The sequence below is a fragment of the Battus philenor genome, unplaced genomic scaffold (genome assembly GCF_028537555.1).
Source record: "Battus philenor isolate CCGP_79_NKW_IND1 unplaced genomic scaffold, ilBatPhil1.0.hap1 SCAF_6, whole genome shotgun sequence".
Lineage (NCBI taxonomy): Eukaryota > Metazoa > Arthropoda > Insecta > Lepidoptera > Papilionidae > Battus > Battus philenor.
In genome coordinates, this window is record NW_027181726.1 from 14,755,487 (window position 1) to 14,767,530 (window position 12,044).

The following is a 12,044-nucleotide window of genomic DNA, read 5'->3' on the forward strand; positions in this document are numbered from 1 at the left end:
ACATTTAAATTTTCCTTCATGCCTTAACAAAGTGTTAATCATTGGCTGTTATTTCTGTTTACTCATCTTCACCTATAGATTTTTAATAAGGGTCTGGTTCCGTATTCATAATAGACAGGGACTTAAATTACGAGTATTCTTTTTTTGACTTATTTCATATCTTTGTTTTAGTTTATTCTTCTTTTTTCGTAATATCTTAAATTCTTTTATCAGACATTTCTATTATCATTACGCATCGCAAGACATAGATTGACTTCCCCAAAGATCAACAGGTCTTTCGCTACCTGCATCAAACTACTTCCCGAGACCCTTACAAAAGGCTTGAGAAAAGCCAATTGTTTAAAAAGCTAATATTTAAATGACAAATTCTTGGCAATGATGTCGCCTGATTCATTCAGGATATATCTGACAAAGTGTATATGTATAAATCTGTGTTGTTAAACTTTGTTGAAAGATGTGTTGTTGTGGAGTTTCTTCCTGCTTTTTCTCCATAACTAACACCTTGCAAAGCAGAGTAGAGTCAGATATAAAATAGATTTAAAAATTACCAATAATAAGAGTTCTGTTAAAGTGAATTAATAAACTTTATTTTTATCTTGATTACGGTGTCGGTCCAACTGCCGTCTACCGACTGATGATAGCCGCTCGATAACCTTTCAAATCCAATAACTGTCGACTGCGATATTACTGACATAAATTAGTCTTAATTCTTCTATTGTTTTCTAGAAATTTTACGATATTTTGGTTTTTGGTTATGCTCCAGATTTCTCTACAGATCAAAATTAAAATGCGAAGATCCATCGTACACACCATCGCTTAATGGATTGGCAAATTGAACCAGCAATGACCAGGCCACCCATCGCGAATATATGTCCTCTAGGACCTTTAGGTTCTGTAGGAGAGACTACAGACCGATAAGCGCAGCGATGAACGTTATTGGAGGATATATAGTGGAGGCCTATGTCCAGCTGTGAATGTCGTATATAATATGGTTATAAAGATTATGTTGACGGAACAGCCTTCAAAAATGCCAGCAAAACCGCTGTCATACATATTTTGAATTTTAATAATATTATTACCTTGTACAGATATAAAATTATCTAAGTTAAACCTATGTAGATATAGAAAAGTGTCTATTACTTAAAAGCGCTTTTTATTAAGTATAGAAAATTAGAAGTTGCATATGCAAATATTTTAGACAATGTGACAACCCTAAAAGAGACGAAAATGCAGCAGTCGAACGTGGGATTAATTATTTAGTCGCTCCAGTTGAAGAATGCTTATTACGTCACAGTCCTACATTGAATGCTCGGCTCGTTTTGCGTCTTTTAGTCGGAATTCTGTTGAAACAGATATCTTTACACGATTACGGTTTTTTTACATTTATTCGCTTCAACGACTTAAGAAAATACAGAAGTATAAGAATGATTTTTATGGTGGTTAAAGTTATTTTTACTACGCCTTTATATTAATCGCTTGAAGCTCAAGACTGATCATCATGGCGATCTTTGAATAACTTTGCAATGGCCGTCTTTTGAAAAGAAATAGAGCACACGTTCAGGAACCAGATTTACTTTTATTTTAATTAACTTTATATTATGTTGATCAGTAAAAATTATTGATTTTTATATATAACAAACTCCAAGGTAAGCTTATATTGATGTGAAAGACCTTAAGGAGTTAATGTGTATACACACTACACCCAAAGTGAATTATCTACAATTCATTCTTATGTTTACAATACGTGTTATTTTGTATAGTATCCTATTTTATATTAATAACAATAATAAATTTTATTTCAGAATCTAGTGAGTCCATAGAATATATGTAAATATGTATGTAAGTTAGTAACAAAATTTACTTAAAGGCTATATTAGATATGGATTAGTATGTCATACTTTTTTACTATAACACTAATTTTAAAAAGTCGCTTAATATAAAAACTTACTTAACATAATTTTTTTAATAGTAGTGTTTATTTTGCTATTCACACTCTTATGTAGGTGTATTCAGTGGTGACAGAAACCACTTTAGTACACATCACGCGCGACCACAGTTAAAATATCATTGTTACTATTACATAGCCTGTTCCATGCACTAGCTGCTCGACATTTTAAGATTGCGCAGGAAACCTGGAACCTCAGGAACCCTGGCATCCGCAAACATGCTGTAGTATCTGAGTTTTGTTCATAACTATAGAAAAAAAGAAAATCGTAATTATACTGTACTCGAAGTACATTGTACTTATGAGTATTGTATTTATGAGGTTATAAAATTAGAACTAAATTTAACTTGTTTTTAAAGTCACCATAACTGCATTTAAAAATATCTATATCGATAATTTTGTTTTAATTATGTTTTTGTCAAGCCAACAACAACAAGCCACTTTCTTGTAATATATATATATATATGTAATATTTAACAATCCTACAATAATAACAGATTTGCGGGGTATTACGAAAGCTTAGTATGAAAAATTCTTTAACTACTGATACATTTTGATACAGTTAATCTAAAACATTCCGGTTTGAATACACACGCATGTTGATTAATAGTCCGCTATGCTAGATTTATCAACGGCATTCTTACCTTACTGGTTTGTCCGGATTTCTAAAGAGCTATTTTGAATATTTCTATCGGGCTTAATCTTAATGAAGATGTCCATAATTCACTATGATATAATTGTCATAAATTCTTTGGATATGTAACCCGTAATAAATATTTAATGGAAAGTTTGGTGGTGTAAGGAATAGGTGCATTCTACAACAAGACGGAAAGATCTCGTCAAAACACACACTTAACTGAATTAATAAATGCTCTAAGTCAGTCAAACATTGACTTGCATTGAGACACATCGCGAGAGGAACAGTGATGTCACTGTCATGTGACCACGGCCACTATCACAAGAGTGTACTTCTGAGTGGAAGAAGTGCTCGTATTAATCTCTAAGAAAGATTGAGCCATATATTGTATTAAATGTTATATAGGAGACAAACATGGGATAAGTATCATACAGATTTCAACCCAATCTTCGGAATTCAAATTGGAGGTTTAAGGCGTGAAAAAAATGAAAAATTTACGTTCAGAGTTTGAATTCAATGGCAGGTTCTTGAAAGAATCAACAATACGAAACCTGGACAAAATAGCTACCAAATAATATGTATAAACACATATTTTAATTAACATTCTATCAAGGTTTTGACTTTTCGAAGATATTTAGCAAAGCCTAGTCGAAAGAATAAATGTTTGTTTCATTAAAATGAATGTTTTTATACTTTCATAAAAAATATATATAGAATCATTGAAAGGTTATGTATGAGTACATTATGAACAAAGTAAAACGCGTACATCGAACCAAATAAAACAAGATCTAAAGGGGTGAGACAAATATGGCGCTTCTGGTGCGCCCACGACTTGTCCGCGGCTCGTGGGAGGGGGCGAAGCGCTCGCGAGTTAGCCCTGCGCCCGCGCAGCCCAACGGACGTGCGCCGCGTCACGCGACAGTGAAAGTCACCAGCCGTTTACACCAACAATGGAACGGTGAACAATTATCTCGTGTGTTTGTGCGTTCAGAAATGGAAATTGTCTGTGTTTGATGCCTATTCAATTCGATTCAAAATACCTTTGTTTGAGTGCGCATTTATATGCAGTTTTAAATGTTCGATTATTTTTACATTATATTTGTAGTAAGCTACCACCGGCTCGGAACGCTCATATGCTGCGAAGATTCAACTAGAAACTCAACTGTTGTTGTTTTTTTTTTATAAAATTTAACATCTGTTGATGTCTACATTATAATATTTACCGTGTAAATGAGTCAACAAACAAAGTTCAACACATTTCGATTGACAAAAAACTCTGGAATGCTATAATAAGATTTATTTAATCTAATATATAAAATTCTCGTGTCACGGTGTTCGAACTTGAACTCCTCTGAAACGGCTTGACCGATTTTTACCAAATTTTATATGCATATTTAGTAGGTCTGAGAATCGGCTACTATCTATTTTTCATACCCCTAAGTGATAAGGGTTGTTCACCCTTAAAAATTTTTTTTTTATTTTTTTGACAAAATTTTTTGTTTTTATTTTTTTATGATACAACATACAAAAATACATACAACCCTAAATTTTCACCCCTCTACGATCAACCCTTATTTTTAAATTGAAAAATAAAAATATTTTTTTTGCAAAACAACGTTTGCGGGATCAGCTAGTTACATATAAAAAAAATTCAGTTGCGAAATAATTCTAAGCGTTCTACACCGTTTCTTTAGTACAGTTCAGTATTCATCAACTAATTGCACTTTATCTAAAGTCACGCTCCACCACGCTTCATCTGAGATACAATGTTTGCTTGTTACATTATCTGTTGTTAGAAACTATAAACATTTAAAACAAATTAACTTTGCCTTCGATATTTAACTGAGAATTTAACAAAGAGCATTTTAAATATATCTGCATTCTTTGTTTTACATTTTAATAACAAACATTATGATATACAGCAAAAAATAGAATGCTTCATGAAATATTAAATTCGTATTAAAATTGTATTATAATAATTGAGCAGTGGTAGTCTAGTTGTTAGTGAGACATACGATCGTAGGTCGAGGGTTCAATTATAGATATACAATCTTATATAAATCACACTTTGTGCATTAAATATATATGATTGCCATTACTCAAACAAGTTTTAAGAGTATGGACAGCAGCGTCTTCTGCGTATCATAATACAACTCTGCGATCGCCAATTCACCTGCCAAGTGTGGCGATCATGTTATATCTCCCCATAGATATCTTTCGGGCAGGTAGTATGCCTTGTTGACGTCATAAAAATACTTCAACTACTAATTCATTTTTAATTTTTCATTTGAGTCATTCAAAGAAATCATTCGTCGAACGAACAAAATGCCGGAAAAATCCAATTTGAAACTAGAATCTGAAATTGAACTACATATATGATAAACTTGAAGTAAAGCTAAGATTTTTCAAGTGCGTTCTAGCTTGAAAATAGCCAACAATAAAGCCAGATTTTTTTATCACTTTCGTAAATAAAATAAACGCCATTTATTTGTCAAACACAATAGTGAATAGCGTTCTAAATTCAAATAAACATATATATTTAAAAATGAACAATTTAAAATGTACAGTATGTACAATTTAAATCTTAGTTAACAATCGTGAACAATATAGTTTGAACTTTAGTGAATCACCTGCCATTTTAGTCAAGTGATTTCTCTGCCGTAATTGTTTGTTGAATCTATTTTTAAACTAACCATTTTTGCGGTTCAGCAACTTTATTATTATTTACGATATTACGCTGAAATTTATTAAAATTGATGGTGATATATATAATTATTTTATTTATTTATTTACACTTTATTATACACTATAGATAATGACTAATAAAAACGAAATAATTATTAACACATCTTAGAATAAATCTTTTAGTACTGTCACATGTCAGTATATTTTGTTTTGTCAGCATTTTTTGCACCAGGTGTATGTGTGGCAAGCTTTACCTCGCATGTATATATTATATATATGTTCACTACGTGAATAGTTACAGGTGTAAATATGCGCACACCCTGTATATAGTGATTACTTAGAAATTCTATTAAAATACCACACATTGATTACCTCTAGCAGTAAAGATTGCAAGGATAGATAATAAATAATTAATTTTAATATGTAATATTCAGAATTTTGAAAACACTCTTTCTTACCGGTATATTATTATCGCCATTTATTATTTCTGAAACCATTGATCTTTAGATAGGGTGAGCCATGTATTACTTGTTAGCAAATGAGTTATATATTCACTCTTTTAAGTCTTTCACATCTATAACCAAACATCCTGTGTACATATAATTTTTTCACAGAATTCCACAAGTAAGGAAATATACTGTACGTGAAAAAGATGATGATAGCCTTCGTGAATGTCTCTATCCATACACCGTGTCATAATAAATCGTGTATTGTAATAAAAACAGCTGAAACGTTCAACATATAGTGCTGCAGTAGGAAAATACTGGTTTTACACGGAACCGTTTCGATCAACGAACTCCGAACGCGGAACCGATCGTAACATTTGACCGGAATTCACGATACGCGTTATTTGCTTCGATCAATATTCATAGGATTCTTGTAAAAAATGTTTACTCAGTGAAGAAATTTTACTCAAATGTCCATGTTCTTAATAAATTATTGCATTTGTTTACAATATTTTATGCTGGTATGCTTACTTTTTTGGCAAAGGAAAATATTTGTGGTATAAAGTTCCCAACTTAAGGAGTCATCGACTACTGCACCTGCAACACTTTACACAGGTCGTCGCGTTCTACATAACAAAACAAAACATCACCCACCACGCCACAACACTCGTTTTTAATGAGCGGCCGCTCGCTCCCTAACCGCGAACAGCGTGGGCGGACCGTGGTTGGATCCGGATCCCTCTTCGGCTCGCCTGTGATCCACGCTGTAGTCTTGACCCGCAAGCACACTCCAGCAACACACCCCGTCAAAGCTCTACCGCGAAGATCCTTAACAACGTACGAGCGTCCCTGTGTCACATTTCAATTTGTTGGACCTTTATAAGAAAGAATCTACAGCAGCCTTTTGATGAGCTGGTCCAGAACATTGTTTTAAACCTTAAGGCATTTTACGGTCTTTATGGATTGGGTAGCGACTTTAAATAAAATATAAAAAACGTAATGTAAAAATGAATATCGAATTTAGTAATAATCATAAATTATTTATATTGGTATCAATAAATTTTAACTCACCCAAAAAAAGTTGTATATAATAAAGACTGTAGCGTGTGTCGCAGCTAGGAAAATAAAGATTCGTATCAAATAGCTGCGAACTATCTAGCAACTGTCTAAATACATTATAGGTTATACATCCTTGAGATATAAATTATAATTAATAAAAAAGAGCCCTTCTGATTGCATTAAATAGCTTGTCATTGGCCGCCATCTTGATGAATTTCTGTTTGTCAAGATGGCGGACATATGTTATATACTTCTAAAAAGAAGTATCGTCATATATATTCCCAAAGTACAAACATATTAATTGCTGTTACATATATAAGGTTATTTGTTTTGAACAACCACTGGCCAGATATAGCCGTATCGAACAAATCACATGGTTTTGATATATCAAGTATGATATGTATACAATGTGAATACGTATGCAAAAATGTAAATGAAATTCTTCGAAATGCTGGACATAAATGAGAGACATTTAAAAACAACGTTGTTATAAGATATTTCAATAAGTTATAATTAATTGATATGCGTATTGTATTATCTTCTAGTCGGTATATATAAATGGGCAAATATCTTGTAGGAAATTTTTTTTGGTACAAAGCCAAATGACGTGATGAAACCTTCGTACTTCTTCTTTTCAGCAGATGGACCACCACTGCAAGGCATAAGCCTCTAAACATCGCCACGATAATCTGTTCTGCGCTACCCACGTCTAGCGAATTCCCGCAACCTTAACTATGTTCACCTAGTGGGAATCCTGCCCACTATGTGGACTTAGATAATGATTAGCATTATTATAATCAAGATAATTATTTGATAACGTTGTACTAGTAGAACTATATCTAAGTTTCATTGGTAGAAAAAAAATTCTGGATGTATTGTGTATATACGTTCGTATTGTGTGGAGTGTTTTCCTAGAGTGTTTGTAAATTTAACCATTTAATGGATGGCCTATATTTATACTTTAAAAAAATATTTACCTTGCAGATAAGTACACTAAAATGCAGGGAAAATAGAAAAAAAAATGTATATTATTTTTATAATGCTTATTTTAAAAAAAAAACTTAAGTTGTAGATATACAACACTGTGCATTTACTTTGAAGTTTAGTACTCATTTTACGTTTTAGAAGTATTTTGCAGTTTTACATCATTATGCATTTAAGGGTTAATACTGCACTGTTTTTAGTATACTATATCACTACCATATGAACTGTTATACACATATATAGTTTCTCAACAGCGTGTACTGTTTCTATAAGCATCTCATAATCTATTCAAGGTGTTAAATAATTGTTCGCTAAATGCCGCCGATTACGTACAAATATATTTTTGTTTCCTACACTTCAAGACTGGTAATAAAATATTTTTATATAAACGCAATCCTTGTACGTATTTTTTATTAGTCTACTGCTTTAAAGTTTTTTTTTTACTGACATCAAATGTTTTATAGCACGACATGTGTTTCACTTGGTCATTTTTATAAGAAAACTAGCTGATCCCGCAAACGTTTTGCAAAAAAAATTAAAGTTTTTAATTAACAAATGTAAGATAAGGGTTGATCGTAGAGGGGTGAAAATTTAGAGTTGTATGTATTTTTGTATGCTGTATCATAATAAAATAAACCACCAAAAAATTGTCTAAAAAATTAAAAATAAAATTTAGGGGTGGACCACCCTTATCACTTAGGGGTATGGAAAATAGATAGTAGCCGATTCTCAGACATACTGAATACGCATGTAAAATTTGGTAAAAATCGGTCAAGCCGTTTCGGAGGAGTTCAAGTTCGAACACCGTGACACGAGAATTTTATATATTAGATGCATTCACTTTATCATTTATTTTCATATCAATTTTTTATTTGCTTATGAACCGAATTGCCGAATGTTCTAGAATTTTCCGCTTGACAATACATTTGACGATATCTTTTTATATGTAAACCAAAAAATACACAAAAATGTACAGTAAATCGATCTATGCTTCACAACAACCTACTTTCCAAAGCCGCAAAATATTTTATAGAAAACTGTGATCAATGACAGCCATTCGAATTGCTTTATTGATTCATCGAAGTTATGTAATGGTAATTTTTTTATTAGTCACACAATCTATAGACAATGACGTCAAAATACAGGGGAATTGCTTATAGATATAAAAGGTTTAAAAGTACGAATGTATAGCTCATTTACTGTCAACAAATATATGGAACATCCTGTCTATGATCCCTGGCAGCCTAGATATAGAAGACTTGCGAAATAGCTGAGACTTGCGAACGTAGGTCGCGGATTCGATTCCCGGAATACAATCTTATACAATTCACGATTTGTGCATTAACTATATAGGATTGCCACAACATAAACAAGTTTTATGAGAATGAGCTGCAGCGTCCTCTGCGTATTATATATATATATATATATATATATATATATATATATATATATATATATATATATATATATATATTTATATATAGTTGACCTTATATATGCCTTACAATGGGTGTGCATGGCTGAAACGATAAGGACTTTAAAGTAAGAGAAACATAAGATTTACCTTACAAAATGTATGCCGCATGCCACATCTTGGAAAAATCGCTTATAAGTAAAACCAATCAAATTCCGAAAAAGGTATTTTTTCGCTTTTTGCTAAAAAATGAGTTATATATTCACAACTTTAAAGCTTTTATATCTCTAGCTAATCACGCTATATATGAGGGCTATAAAACAAAGCATCTCGTCTTTGTTTTTTTATCTTTGGGAATAGAAAGCTAAAACAAAATGTTACTGTATTATAGGCGTGCTGCAAAGCAATTTAGCTGCTAGTCTAAAGGGACATTATAATAGAAATCACGACAGCAAACAATGACAGCGATATCGTTTACAGGCTTTCACGTTGTTATAGACTTTATTATACTTTCAAATTTATATATTAAATCATTGTTCGATGCTATTCGAGATGTTTACGTGGAATGAAATGGTTTATAAATATTTGTACTACATACGTTATTTGTTCTTTGCTTATGTCATAACTTTAATACAATTTTAACGATTTCATTCATGTTTTTTTTTTTAATTTTAATTTTTTACCATGGAGGTTCTTATGATGAAATATAGTTTCCAGTGCTTATATTTGAAATGTCGATAACTTTTCTCATGGTTGCAGCATTAGGTGAACTAATGGCATAGTCAAGGCCGCGAGAAATCGCTTTATGCGGGCAGCGATTCCAAAATCCAAACGCCATGCCACACACACTACCTGCAACACATAGCATATATATAAATTCGCGTCCAAAACAACAAAGTAAAAATTATAATAACTAGTTGACTTCAACTTTTAAACAATTTACTTTGGTAATGTAATTTGATTTAATTTGGTAAATAGTTTAATATAGACTAACATGCAAAAACGTGAACAAAAAAAATTTGAAAATATTATACGAAATTATAAAAACAAAGTCACGGTCGCTAATGTATGTTAAATATAGATCCTAATGATAATAAAAAATACAACAAATTCAGATATAAACCATCAATCTGGTACGTTTCTAGTGGCGGTCTCACGCTCCATAAAACGCGAACAGCGTAAGCTATCCTAGGAATCCGTAACCTTTTAGATTGCCGAGTAGTCCACACTATACCAGTGTTTCCCAAACCTTTCTGTATCACAACCCACTTAAGCCTTTCTAAAATTCTTGCGCCCCCTATGTAATATATAGGACATAATTTTAATGTAAATATATATTAGCAAAAGGATTATACTCGTGTCGAGTTCATTTTCTAATTTTTCTTGTGTCGAGTTCATTTTCTAACCTTCAGGTTAACAGAGGAAGGTTCAGGTTAACAGAGAAGGTTAACAATAGAAGATGCGGGTAGTGCAAGATCGATCATCGTGGCGATCTTTGTAGGAGAGATCTATGCCTAGCGAGGGACTATCAGCTGAAAATAGATAGAATAATTTGTCTGTTCTCGTATTAGAATTTTTACTTACACGCAATATAAACTAGAACTAAAAAGCATAGCAATAAACTCAAATATAACAGATGATTTTGTAAGAATTGTTTTTCGTATATATTAACTTAAATTTGATTATTCATTGCTTAGCCGACACATCTGTTGAGTCATCTAATGTTATAATAATAAAATCTAACTATAATGTATTAAATAAAATATTAAAATAAAATTGACAGTCGTGGTGTTGCACAGTAAGGTTTTACTGTTAGCAAAACATATGACGATTAATTTTAATTAATTAAAAGAAAAAAACAAAATACGTTGCAGTCTCCATCGTTATTCTTGTTATTGTCTGCGTAATAAATTTATTAATACGGAATTAATAAATGCAGCAATGAAGGTAATATTCCAAAATCGGGTCCTATTCTGAACTGGTAGTCAATGACTCAACTACAGCATTCCGATTTAGTCTCGATACAATGTTACATTAATTGGTCTCATTGTCGCAGTCCACAGACATTTCTGGTTTCACTTCGCTACTCGATCCGAATTACAATGGATACAGATTATCATATCCCAAGACAGCGACGGAACTTATTCAAAAGTATATATCTATATCACTTTAAAGTTCGTGCATTTATATAAAAACTCCTTAACATTTTCTAATTTAATCTGTCTTCTTATTCACACTCATGAACAAACTCTTAAATGTATTTAGTTTTTTGTCATAATTTTTTTATCTATGCCCATATACGTTTTACAATTATGTTTCTATCCGGATGGTGCGTAACTGCAGCACAGTTAGGTATTTCAACTTAATAGTTAGATCATATTTATGTTAACTAATAAGTTACAATAACATACATGACATAGTGTTCTTAATAAATTTTCTTAGGTAGGTAAGGCCTGATCATTTTGAGATGACGTTGATATATGGGACACTTTGTACACAGAAAGTTTTTTGTATCAAATCGACTTTTAAACTGATAAACAGAGCGCATCCTATTTTACATAATCTATACATAAAACGGAATAAAAATAGATGTACAGTACCCGGCAATAAATGTTGCACACCGTCCTTTGGAAAAAGACAACCGGCTAATTTCGGCTTCGTAGAGTATCTCTTTCCCACACTACCTATGTAACGTTTTGTCAATCATGCGACTGTGCATATTGTAACATCTACATATTTTTTATGTTTCTGTTTATATATTTTTTTCGCCGGACGTAACTAAGATTATAATTTTCATATACATTTGTTAAAATATGTAATTCTTGAATATTGTTAACCCCTGTATTATAAGCGTAGAAACATAGAAACTCATCA